This window comes from Pleurodeles waltl, chromosome 6, assembly GCF_031143425.1.
Source record: "Pleurodeles waltl isolate 20211129_DDA chromosome 6, aPleWal1.hap1.20221129, whole genome shotgun sequence".
Lineage (NCBI taxonomy): Eukaryota > Metazoa > Chordata > Amphibia > Caudata > Salamandridae > Pleurodeles > Pleurodeles waltl.
The window spans coordinates 269,208,591-269,221,090 of record NC_090445.1 but is presented as its reverse complement, the minus strand read 5'-3'; positions in this window follow the sequence as shown (position 1 = coordinate 269,221,090).

Sequence of the window (12,500 nt, the reverse complement as noted above, 5' to 3'; positions counted from 1 at the left end):
CAAACCCTCTGTGCACGCCTTTTTGATGCTGGAATTTGCCACAGGGCCCTAAAATGGCTCACCTCCTTCCTCTCTGAAAGAACCCAAAGAGTTCACTTCCCTCCTTTCCGGTCTACAGCCACCAAGTTCATCTGTGGGGTCCCCCAAGGATCCTCCCTCAAGCCCACCCTCTTCAACATCAACATGGCTCCTCTCGCCAACATCCTCGGCCCCCACAGCATCACCATCATTTTATGCGCTGATGACACCCATCTCATCATCTCCCTCACCAGGAACACAGCCACTGCCAAGATTAACCTGCATGCTGGACTCCTCGACATTGCCAAATGGATGACAACAAGCCACCTCAAATTGAACTCAAACAAAACAGAGATCATCATCTTTGGCCCCAACAAGACAGCATGGAACGACTCCTGGTGGCCCACCACCCTCAGACCACCCATAACACCCACCACCCACGCACGCAACATTGGCATCGTACTGGAGTCGTCTCTCTCCATGACACAGCAAATCAACGCCATATCATCCTCCTGCTTCAACACCCTTTGCATGCTACACAAGACTTTCAAATGAATTCCTTTAGAAACAAGAAGAACAGTCACCCACGCCCTCATTAGCAGCAGACTGGACTACGGCAACGCCCTCTATGCAGGGACCACAGCCAAGCTTCAAAGAAAACTCCAGCGAATCCAGAACACAGCCGCATGCCTCATCCTCAACCTCCCTTGCCACGAACACATATCCACCCACCTCAGATCCCTACAGTGGTTGCCCATCAACAAAAGGATAATTTTCAAAGTCCTCGTCCACGCTCACAAAGCCCTCCACGACACTGGACCGGTCTACTTCAACGAACGAGTAAACTTCCACATACCAAATCGACAGTTCCGCTCTGCCGACCTCGCCTTCGCTACAGTCCCCCGCATCCAACGCACCACCTCCGGCAGCAGATCCTTCTCCCATCTCGCCGCCAAGACCTGGAACTCCCTCCCCACAAACCTACGCAAGACCCAGGACCTCCTAACCTTCAGAAAGCACCTAAAAACATGTTTTTCTAGCAGTAACTGCCCCCCCAGTGCCTTGAGACCCTACCGGGTGAGTAGTATGCTTAAGAAATATTTGATTGATTGATTGATTGAGCACTGGTAGCAGTGGTAAAGTGTACAGAGTCAAAAGGCCTGCAAAAACAAGATCAGCAAAAACTGGAGGAGGAAAGCAAACCGTATGGGGAAAAACCACCCTAAAACTCAGAGATCTAACAGAGAGGTTGCATTTTCAGATGTTTTTGCATCTAGAGATATGAGAGTGTGGCTGTAAAGACTGTTGGGCAGTGTGAATTGCATGTGAAGAGCTGGGTGCCATGATCAAGTGTGAGAGATGCACCATGATCATGCCCCAGTGTACTTGAGGTATAATATGTTTAAATCTACAGCAAAGAAGAGCATGCATGATAGAGGGCACTAATGCCATTTGCTGTTGTCTATGTTGCCAAGTAGAGAAAGAGCAGAGGCAGTGCCTACATATGGGTAAAATTATGTGATTGAGTACTGTCAGGGATGGGGTCTTCGGTTGGCAGTCAGGTTATCCCCTGTCCAAGCAAGGACCCACAGTCTAGTCAGGGCAAAGGAGAAACCCACCTCTTTCACCTGCACTCACCCCCTTGGTAGCTTGACACGAGCAGGCAGGCTTAACTCAGAAGCAATGTGTAAAGTATTTGTACCAACACACACAGTAATAAAGTGAAAACACTACAGAAGGGACACCACACCAGTTTAGAAAAATAGCCAAAATTTATCAAACCAAAGTGACAAAAATCCAACATACACAAGTTAAAATATGAATTTTCAAAAGAATAAGAGTCTTTCATCATAGAAAACAATGGAAACAATGATTTTGCACAAAGTACCTGGTTAGTGTAAAAAATAAAGCACCACGGATTAACATGCATCGCAAAAGGCAGCAATGCGTCCATTCCTTCCTCGCAAGGGAAGCCGTGCGTTGTTTCTTCCCTGATCGGGTCGGAGATGCGTTGTTTTTCTCCCTCGCAAGAGAGCGATGCGTTGATTTCCAGATGGGGCATCTCGAATCCACGCAGAGCCAGCTTGACTTTGACACCCATAGACGATGCATGTAAAATCCTGTCGCACAGCATTAGAAACCACATTGTGTAGGTTTGTGTCATTATCAGCAGCTGCAGGTGGGTGTTTCACATCGTTACTCCAGCTGGGATGTGTTGATCTCCCAGCCGCAATGAAGGAGGAGCGTTGATTTTAGCCGCGAGGCTGGTGACACATCATTTATCATCCACGTTGCAGAAAATTTCCCTGCACGGTATTCTGTACATGGATTTTCAGCTCTTGTCTACTAACTTCACCTTTCAAGAAATGCCTGGAAAGGGCACTACTTGACAGCAGTCTCAGCAGAGAGTCCAGGTGCTGGCAGAGGAAGTCTTTGATGGCTCTTAGACTTCAAAACAGGAGGCTTGCTCAATTCAATACCTTGGAGATTCTTCACAAGCAGGAATGCACACCGAAGTCCAGTCTTTGTTCCCTTTCACAGGCAGAAGCTGCAACTGCAGGATAGCCCAACAAAGCGCAGTCACAGGCAGGGGTAGCACTCTCCTCAGCTCTTCACCTCTACTCCTTGGCAGAGGATCCTCCTGGTTCCAGAAATTATCTATTTTTCAGGGGGTTTGGGTCCAATACTTATACCCCTTTCTGCCTTTGAAGTAGGCCTACTTCAAAGCAAAGTCTCTGTTGTTCACAAGATCCTGCCTTGCCCACGGCAGGCCCCAGACACATCAGGGGGGTGGAAACTGCATTGTGCGAGGGCAGGCACAGACCATTCAGGTGTAAGTGACCACTCCTCCTTGCATTCTAACACAAATGGCTCATCAGGATATGCAGGCTACACCCCAGCTCCCTTTGTCTCACTATCTAGAGGGGATTCACAAACATCCCAACTGCCAAACTGACCCAGACAGGGAATCCACAAAAGGCAGAGTCACAGAATGGTTTAAGCAAGAAAATACCTACTTTCTAAAAGTGGCATTTTCAAACTAACAATCTAAAAACCAACTTTACTAAAATATATATTTTTTATATTGTGAGTTCAGAGACCTCAAACTCCATATTTCTATCTGCTTTCAAAGGGAATCTGTACTTTAATAATATTTAAAGGCAGCACCCATGTTAACCTATGAGAGAGATGGGCCCTGCAACAGTGAAGACTGAATTTAGCAGTATTTCACTGTAAGGACATGTTACACACATCAGTACGTGTCCCACCTTTAACATACACTGCACCTTGCCTGTGCAGGTGGGGCTACCTATGGCCTACATTAGGGGTGCCTTACATGCATACAAAGGGAAGGTTTAGGCCTGGCAAGTGGGTACACTTGCCAAGTCGAAATGGTAGTTTAAAACTGCACACACCGACACTGCAGTGGCAGGTCTGAGCAATATTTACAGGGCTACTAATGTGGGTGGCACAACCAGTGCTGCAGGCCCACTAGTAGCATTTGATTTACAGGCCCTGGGCCCTGGGCACCTCTGCCAAGTAGTTACAAATCCAGATGAAGGTCTTTTTTTGGGCGCATATATCATTGAGGAAGACTAGGGTAATGAATGGCATTTGTACTTGTTGAAGAGTAAAAGGACTGCTACTCTTTTCCAATCTACTTGAGTCCTTCTTTTGAGACCTTCTGAAATAAAAATGCTCATTGATGGAAAAGTGTATACTTCACTAATTTATTTACAATATATTACGGTTTAGCTGTGGATTCCTTACTGCTACCGTCCCAACAATGCCTTCCTTCTCAGAAACTGCATTCTTACTCATGTTTGTATTTAGATTCCAGCACTTATCTCTCGGTTATGTAGAGTTGCCCTATGTTGGTTGCACATGAACTACTTTTGTTGTAATTTTCCTAGTAACTATTTGTAAAGTACCTCCGAGTCTACTTCATGCTTTATAAAACTGTAAATAAATAAATAAAATAAATATTGCAGCAGCATCAGAATATGATGTGCGGTACCCGGTCGAGCCTACATCCCAAGTACAACAAGCACTGGCTTAGTCAATAGTTCTCACCTTCGGGACCTTATTTATACATGTTTAGCTATGCAGCACGTTATCCATTACATTGCATTAGCCATTAAAGACATCAAAGTTTGTGGTAAATTAATGGCGGAAGACATAAATATTCTGTGGGAGGAAAAGAACAAACAAATAAAGTAATATTTAAGACAATTTGTAATTATTATTGTTTTGTCATAAATTGATAGATACCTTTATGAACTGCCAGATGACATCGGACCAGGTGTTAAGTATGTGAAAATGTGCTTCAGTGTTCTAGCAACCTCACGCTGCATGGAAGGCACAGACCTACCCATTTATCACCAATTACTCACCGTTGGACTTCCAAGTATTGCCAGAACATCTATAGCGCACAGAAGCAGCCTGTGCAGGGCTTTGCAGAGCATCTGAGCAAGCACATTCCATGCCTTTAGCAGCCTAGAGATAGGACGAATGAATGTAAATAATGGGCAGAGTTGGTTGTACTTTCTATTGATGGGAGTCCCACTGCCTTTTTGTACAACAAACTTGCCTTTATGTAGCAAATTTGCGCATTTTCTTGGCTTTGTAGTGCTGAATAAGAGAGGTGTTACTCAAGTGAAGTAACTGGCGAGTGCCGCAAGAGAGAGAAGCGCGTGTGTGGTATTGTGGACAGTTAATAGATAAGTGATCACTGGATGTTCAGCCACGTGCTGCGAAAAATGTAAACTGGGCAGGTTCACATGCAGGTATCTGTGATGTACGCTGGAATAACTAGGAGCGTTGAAGAGCAGTTCAAGTGTTGCCTGAGCTTGCAGAGGAGTGGGTGAAGATATCCATCTCCACATATTGCCCTTCATTGCAGATTATAACTGGTGTAATTGTTTTAGCAGATAAAGCAACTTTGATTCGTGCATTTTCTGATGCGCTCAGGATCACACAGCATGGCAAAACTTAGTGAGGATAATAAACCGTGTTTATTTCACAGTTGACAAATTATTGGGTCACATCTTTTTCATATCTGGGCTATTAATGATTAAACCACTGTGAGACTCCACCCTCCCCCACTCACCCCTCTCCCCCCCCCCAAACTTGTGCGGTGCAGCGCCTAAAACACTGCCTTTTGTTTTCGGTCAACCATAATCATTGCCACAAGGCTTCATATTCGGTTGGTTTACACTTTTGGTGTGTGTGCTTGCCAGCATGATTGAACGAAGAGAGGAAGCTACTCAAAATACACATGATTGGCAAACTGGTTGGCTGGAAATCAAGAGGCTGACCAATTCAGAAGAACGGTATTTTCACTTGGCAAAACTGCAGCATGAAACTTCGGATATATCTCCGTTCTCAAGTTCAAGCATAGATTTAGTGCCTTTTTAGCATGACAAACTCACCATGGTAAACTAGAACACAATTCAAAGTACAATGTCTAATAAAAAGCAGCATTTTCCAATTGAAAACAGCATTTTAAGATTACATTCCTCAACACCAGAGCAGTACAAAGGTTAAGAGAAAATGTCTAGACAAGTTTGTCCAAAGAGGAAGACATCTCCTGATCAGAGAGAAGTGGGGTGTACATCTGAGTGCATGCTTCTCTTAACACTATAAACACGGTCAGTGCCAAGGTTACACATGCATGTGGGTGGTTGCTACAGACAAATGTTTAAAGAAAATCCTAGGGTGCTTCACACGTATGCGCCAGGTCATGAACCTCGACTTCAGACAGGGCTTAGTGTTAAGGGGACATGCCAGCGGTACAGATGAAGTACAGAAAGCCCCCTAGTTAAATTTGGTCAGCTTCCTCCTGCTTCTATCATCCAAAGCCTGTCACTAGCAAGAGAGCTACTGGCCCTAATGCAAACAGAGTTAATGTTCCCTCTCATCTCCAGTGAATGATTCAGTAATGAAATTTAATCATAACGGGTGGGGACGGACCTCAGTGTCACTGCACCTGCTGCACAACGGATAACTACGCCCCTGATTCCTGTCATCAAAGGTACCTAAAACTGTCCTCGCTACCCCCAATGACACGACTGCATCACAAGTTGCACCCAGGACCTTAGGAGAACAGCCTGGGTGTCCAACTAACATGCAGCTAAGGATAGGAGGTAAACAGCTTGGTCTGGGCGTAGAGTCTCATTAAAAGTACACACGCAACATTTAGTGAGTTAAACAAAACTCGCCAAAGCTGTGGATCCTTGACAAGATCTGGCTGTTTATGTGGGAGACACTGAAAGAATTTATGGGAGGGGTGCTCAAAACGATACACTGCGTGAGGCAACCCACACCATTATGCGCACGATATATCCTGTAATAAGACTCACTAGGCTTTGAAACTCGTTGCAGTAACTGCAAATAAACACAAGCAGTGCACAATGCATTGAATTCAGAAACCCTAGTGATCCTTTCTTCAGATAGCACTGTCTGAGGGTAGCATAGGGCTGCAATTGTAAAGATCACAAGCTGCAACACATGGGCTGCAGGGACTGAATCCGCAGGAGTGCAACCACTGTACACAAGCAGCACATGCAGGCTGCTTTCGATCTTGCAGCTTCACTGTAAGAGCAGCTCTGCCTGTCATGTTACACTGCATTCTGGTACTTTTATTCCTGGGTTTTACGGGATTATAATCAAAACTACCATTGTCATAAATTAGATTTAAACAAAAAAGATTGTGTTAGTTATTCCCCCTGGCACGGGACAGTTTCAGATCTGTGCCCTCTCAGTACTGGTAGAGAGGCACAAAGGCGAAGCTGCCCACCAGGACATTTTTTGACGCAAAAGCGGCGCAAACTTACAAAGTACAATTGTATTATGTAAGTTTGGACCGCTTTTGCGTCAAAAAGCAGGGCAAATGCAGCGATAAAAAAGTATAAATATGGGCCCTGGTGTGCTCACTTTGTGTGGCCGGAGATTACTCATTGTTTCCAGCAGCGGCATTAAAAATATGTTTGCAACGTGTTCTCGGACAGATCTCAGCTTTTCTTTCCAGGTGGATTGCGACTTACAGGGAGGAAGGGCGGGACCTGTGCTAGTGCTGGCACTCCAACAACCCCACAAACTCAAGTACGATCCCCGGGTCACACCGCATATGTTGTGTTTGTAAATAAATAATGCATTCAGTGGGGATCGGTAATCAAAGTATCCAGTGTGTTTCTCAGAGAAACGAAGAAAATTGTGTGGTTCGAGAATGTCAGCTGCATGCATTTGCCTCAGAAAATGCCAACAAATACAGCATTCCAAACACACAAGCATTTGCAATCTAAAAACAAGCATTTGCAATGTAATGGGTCTTACATCTGCTCGAGTTAGAGCTATTAGCGTTACAAACTTCTAACCTGACTTTTCTTGCCACATAAATTGAAAATTGAAAGTTAAACACTTTCACATAAGGGAGCCGATTCTCAGCACCATGGCCGCCATGAGCATCAGCGTGAAGAGATACACAAAAGGAAAAGAAGTTAGCTCGCAGTTAAACTTATCGGCAAAAGTGCAATTAGCCATGTAACAGGGTCGATGGCCAAGGCAGTAACAAAACCTCCCCAAGGAGGGACAAAGGTAAAGCATTTACCAATGTAATCAAAGGATTTTTGAAGGGCAAGCCCACGAATGAGTGGTAGTGATGGGCGTGAGGTGGGCATTGTTAAAAGCCCAGATACACACACACGTCGGAAAAGAAGCGCATGCGCGCTGCAATGCTCGACCCAAAAATAGTGTGCGGTAACAAATTTAAGTGGCAAGAAGAGAAATAAGACATGTAACAGGGCCAGTAACCATGGTAGGGAACGACACACCAAAAGGAGGGATAGTTGGATTTGATTTACCAATGAAAAGCAAGGAATCAGGGGCCAGATGTAGCAAAGTTTTGCGAGTCGCAAATGGCCCGAATCGCAATTTGCGACCCCGCAAAATCGGAAACGCGATGCAAAAATCCCATTTCCGACTCGCAGAATGCGACGCGAGCCATTACCGACTCGCAAAAATAGCGACCCCATTTTGCGACCCGCAAATAGGAAGTCGCAATTTGCAAGTCGCAAAACAAATGCAATAGCCACTCGCAAATTGCGACTAGTCGCAAAAAGCCAATTTTGCACTTCCAATTTACCATTAACTCAGAGCAGGTGGTAACCAGAACCAAAGTATAAAAGGAGACCCAGAAGGCACCTGGGTTACTCAAGATTGCAGAGATATATGTGATAGCAATGAGGAGGAGAGCCCACACCGCACAGCAGAGGAGGAGGAGGAGCCAGAGACAGGAGAAGATATACAGAACCAGGCAGACACTTTTCCAACAAACTGAGGAGGAGATTTATGATAAATACAGACTTAGCAGTGCAGCAATACTAGATTTAATAGATTTACTCAATCCGCAGCTTCAACGCCAGACTGTGCGCGGCTGCGCCATCCCTACACATGTGCAAGTGCTATGCTCACTGCACCTCTTGGCCTCGGGTAGCTATCAGGGGGTCATTGCCGTGACAGGTGGGGTATCCCAAAGTGCACTCTCACGGGTCTTCAGAACATTCCTAGATGCCTTACTGACACACATGTCCAGATACATATACCTACCCAGGAATGAGGCAGAAATCAACAGCACGAAGTTGGAATTCTACAGGATTGCCAACTTCCCCCATGTCATAGGGTGTGTAGACGGGACACATATACAAATATGCCCTCCTGCAAATCTGGAATATCTGTTCCGCAACCGGAAGTGTACCCACTCACTGAACATCCAGGTAGTATGTGACACACATTATGTTATCACTGACATGGTTGCCAAATTTCCAGGGAGCACACATGACTCCTACATTTTCAGGCACAGTGGGATACACCAACGCCTAGAACGTGGGGAGTTTGGAGACAGATACCTCCTAGGTATAGCTGAATACACCTTGAAGACATACACACAGGTCAATGTGGAACCCATCAATGCCCAGCTAACATTGTACATTTTGTGCCAAACAGGTGACAGTGCATATGCACTACAACCATGGATACTTACCCCGTACTTAACACCCAGCAATGAGACAGAGAGGCGATACAACAGTGCACATAGGAGGACCCGAAATATCATAGAGAGGACCTTTGGACTGCTGAAAGCAAGATTCAGATGCCTGCACAGAAGTGGAGATGCCCTCCAGTATACCCCAATAACAGCTTTCAGGATCATTGGCGCATGCGCTATATACTGCACAACATTGCCACCAGAAGTGGGCTACCTCTCACCCCAGAAGACCCAGATTCAGAGGATGACGAGCAAGAGCTACCACATCGCCATCATGGGGACAGAAGCATTGCAAATCAAGGCAGACTGAGACGGGACCACATTGCAAACCAATACTTTGGAAGGTACGTGCTAACTGTCACCACACTCACTAATGTCACACACAAAGGGGGTCATTCTGACCCTGACGGTAATTACCGCCATGGCGGAGGTTGGCGGTAGCATCGCCAACAGGCTGGCGGTGCTCCGCCGGGCATTCTGACCGCGGCAGTACAGCTGCGGCCAGAAGCGGAAAGCCGGCGGTGTACCGCCGACTTCCCGCTGCCCATGGGAATCCGCCATGGCGGCGCAGCTTGCTGCGCCGCCATGGGGATTCTGACAGCCCATACCGCCATCCTGTTCCTGGCGGTTCACCCGCCAGGAACAGGATGGCGGTATGGGGTGTCGTGGGGCCCCTGTGGGCCCCTGCAGTGCCCATGCCATTGGCATGGGCACTGCAGGGGCCCCCGTAAGAGGGCCCCACAAAGAATTTCAGTGTCTGCTATGCAGACACTGAAATTCGCGACGGGTCGCACCTTCCCTCCGCCGGTTCCATTCTGAGCCGGCTTCCTCGTGGGAAGGGTGTTTCCCACTGGGCTGGCGGGTGGACTTTCGGCGGTCGCCCGCCAGCCCAGTGGGAAAGCCAGAATGACCGCCGCGGTCTTTTGACCGCGGAGCGGTCTTTCGGCGGGAACCGCTTGGCGGGCGGCGACCGCCGTCCGCCGCGGTCAGAATCACCCCCAAAGTGTCCAGGTGTGAACTGGCACAAACAAGGAATTTAATAATGTGCACCAAAAAACTATATACATAAACTACAGTTCAGGGGCTGTAAAAGTCCACCTGGCATGAGGACACCTTAACCTCATGTGCCTCTACTCCAGGACAGTGCGGAGCTCACACTCTATGCCGGCCTCGCCCAGCATGGCTGGTTCCTGGTGTGTCAGCAGTGCCCTGCCTTGCGCTACCACTGCGCAACACCCTGGTGTCACTGGCTGAGACACTGCTAACGGTGGAGCCCTCCTCGCTGTCCTGCGGCGTGTCTGCCACGCCCCTTGCCACCTGCTGTGCCTCCATGAGATCTACAGCGTGGCTGAGACGTCCCAGTGCACGTGCCACATCACTGGCAAAGTGGCCCATGTCCACTTGGAGGCTGACTGTGCGCCGTGACAGGCCAGTGGTGTTCACTGCCAGCCTGACGATGGAGGCAGACATGCAGTCCAGCCGGTGCATTAGCTGCCTGTCACAGCGCCTTGCACCCTCTCTCTCAGTGATGAGTTCTGCCACCAGTTGTCTCATTGAGAGTGCAAGGTCGCCAACATGGGTATTGAGTTGTTGCAGCTCTGTGTGTACCAGTTGCAGCCCACTGTTCTGGTTCTGTTCCATGCGCCGCATGGCCCCTGATATGTTCCTTATCTCCTGTGTCTGCAGGCGCTGACCACGTAGGAGTGCAGCCTCGGCGGCCGACATGGAGGCGTTCCCTGACTCAGCCTGCGGCACTGGGGGGACATTTAGACGTCACCTGTGACGCAGTGGAGGCTCTGTGTCCTCTACACCGGCATTGTGGCTGGGACCGGGTGCTGGCTCACTCACCAGTATTGCAACTGGTGCATCAGGAGGGGACTGGGTTTGGGTGGTGCAGGTCCCTGTGGTGGCTGGTCCTGAGTCCTGTGCAGGCTGGTGGCTGACCTGTGGCCCCTGGACGCTTTGGCTGGAGGTGGTGTTGTGTGGGAGACCTGTGGGACATAGGGAACACACTGTCAGTATCTACCATCTGTTATCAACTTCCTAATAAACTGTTGCCTATCAACTGCCTACTTGACTACATTGCCCATAATGCACCATGCAGGTGGTTGCTACTCTGAAATGGAGCTATTTTGGTTGTGCATGCTGCTCTGTACAAGGTGGGTGGGGGTATGGCATATATGGGTGTACATGCATGTCTCATGGTACTCACCGGTTGATGGTCCTGGCTCAGACGTGTCTAGCTCTCCCATCCCGCACACTGCCTCTGGCTCCAAGGTCTCCTCCACTCTTTCCTCCAGGGGTGTGGGTGGTGGTATAGTGGATGGTCCCCCTCCAGTGCCCCTCATCTCCCAGGCCGCTCTGCCACCCTCTCCTTGGTCCGGGAGCGCAGGTCATACCACTGTTTCTTCAATTCTTCTATACTCCTGTGGCTCACACCCATGGAGTTGACCTTGTCCTGTATTTCGGCCCAGATCCTTTTCTTTTCCACCTCTGGCACACTGAGGGCTGCCCTCCCAAAAAGCTGTTCATGGTGCTGGCAGCATTCCTCAGCCAGCACCTCCAGTTCTTTTTCTACAAATTTCAATTTGCGCTTTCTAGGTGTCTCTGCCATGGTAGCTGCTGTTCCTCCTGTTTGCAGTTCAGCAGTTTAAAATGGGTGTGGTCCTCCCTCCTCCAAGGTGTATTAGTAAACTTCCTGGCTGTGATGTCATCATCAGGAGCCAAGAAGTGTTTTCCAGAGTGTTCTGCTGCACCTGCATTCAATTTGCAGCACAGTCGCAATTTGCGACACCCACTCGCAATTTGCGTGCTCGTTTTTAGCACGGTCGCAAAAAGCGACCTCGCAAGCAGCGGACTCTCGATCTGTGGTGCGACTTCATTTGCGAGTCGCAAATTGAAGTCGCTTTTTCTTCTTGGATACCATTTAGCGAGTCGGAAATTGCGAGTCGCAACGACTCGCAATTTCCAACTCGCAAATTTTTTCCTACCTACATCTGGCCCTTAGTAAGGCACACAAACAAACAAATGACAAGCGATACGCATGCTCAAAGTGCACAGAGGAGATACAGCATTGAAGAGACAGCGCATGCATGCTGCCTAGGCTCGAACTAAAATTGTGATTTAGAGAGAGCGTGGATATCATTTAACACGCTAAGCGAAAGGACAATGTACAGGTTGTTATTGTATTGCACATATTTATAATTTAAGGCACAGGGAGATAAAACAATTTGTTCGGGAATCACATGTTATAGTGGTGATTAGATTCCAAGACTACGGGATCCAAAAGCTGGAAACATCTAGTAGGACAAACTCCTCCACAACACTGCAAGTGGTGACCAATTTGCCTCTATTTCAAATTTTGGGAGCTACTGTTGAAATACTGATAGGCAGGTATTGGAAGAAAAGAGAGGGGCCACATTGGTTCCACAAACTTTGG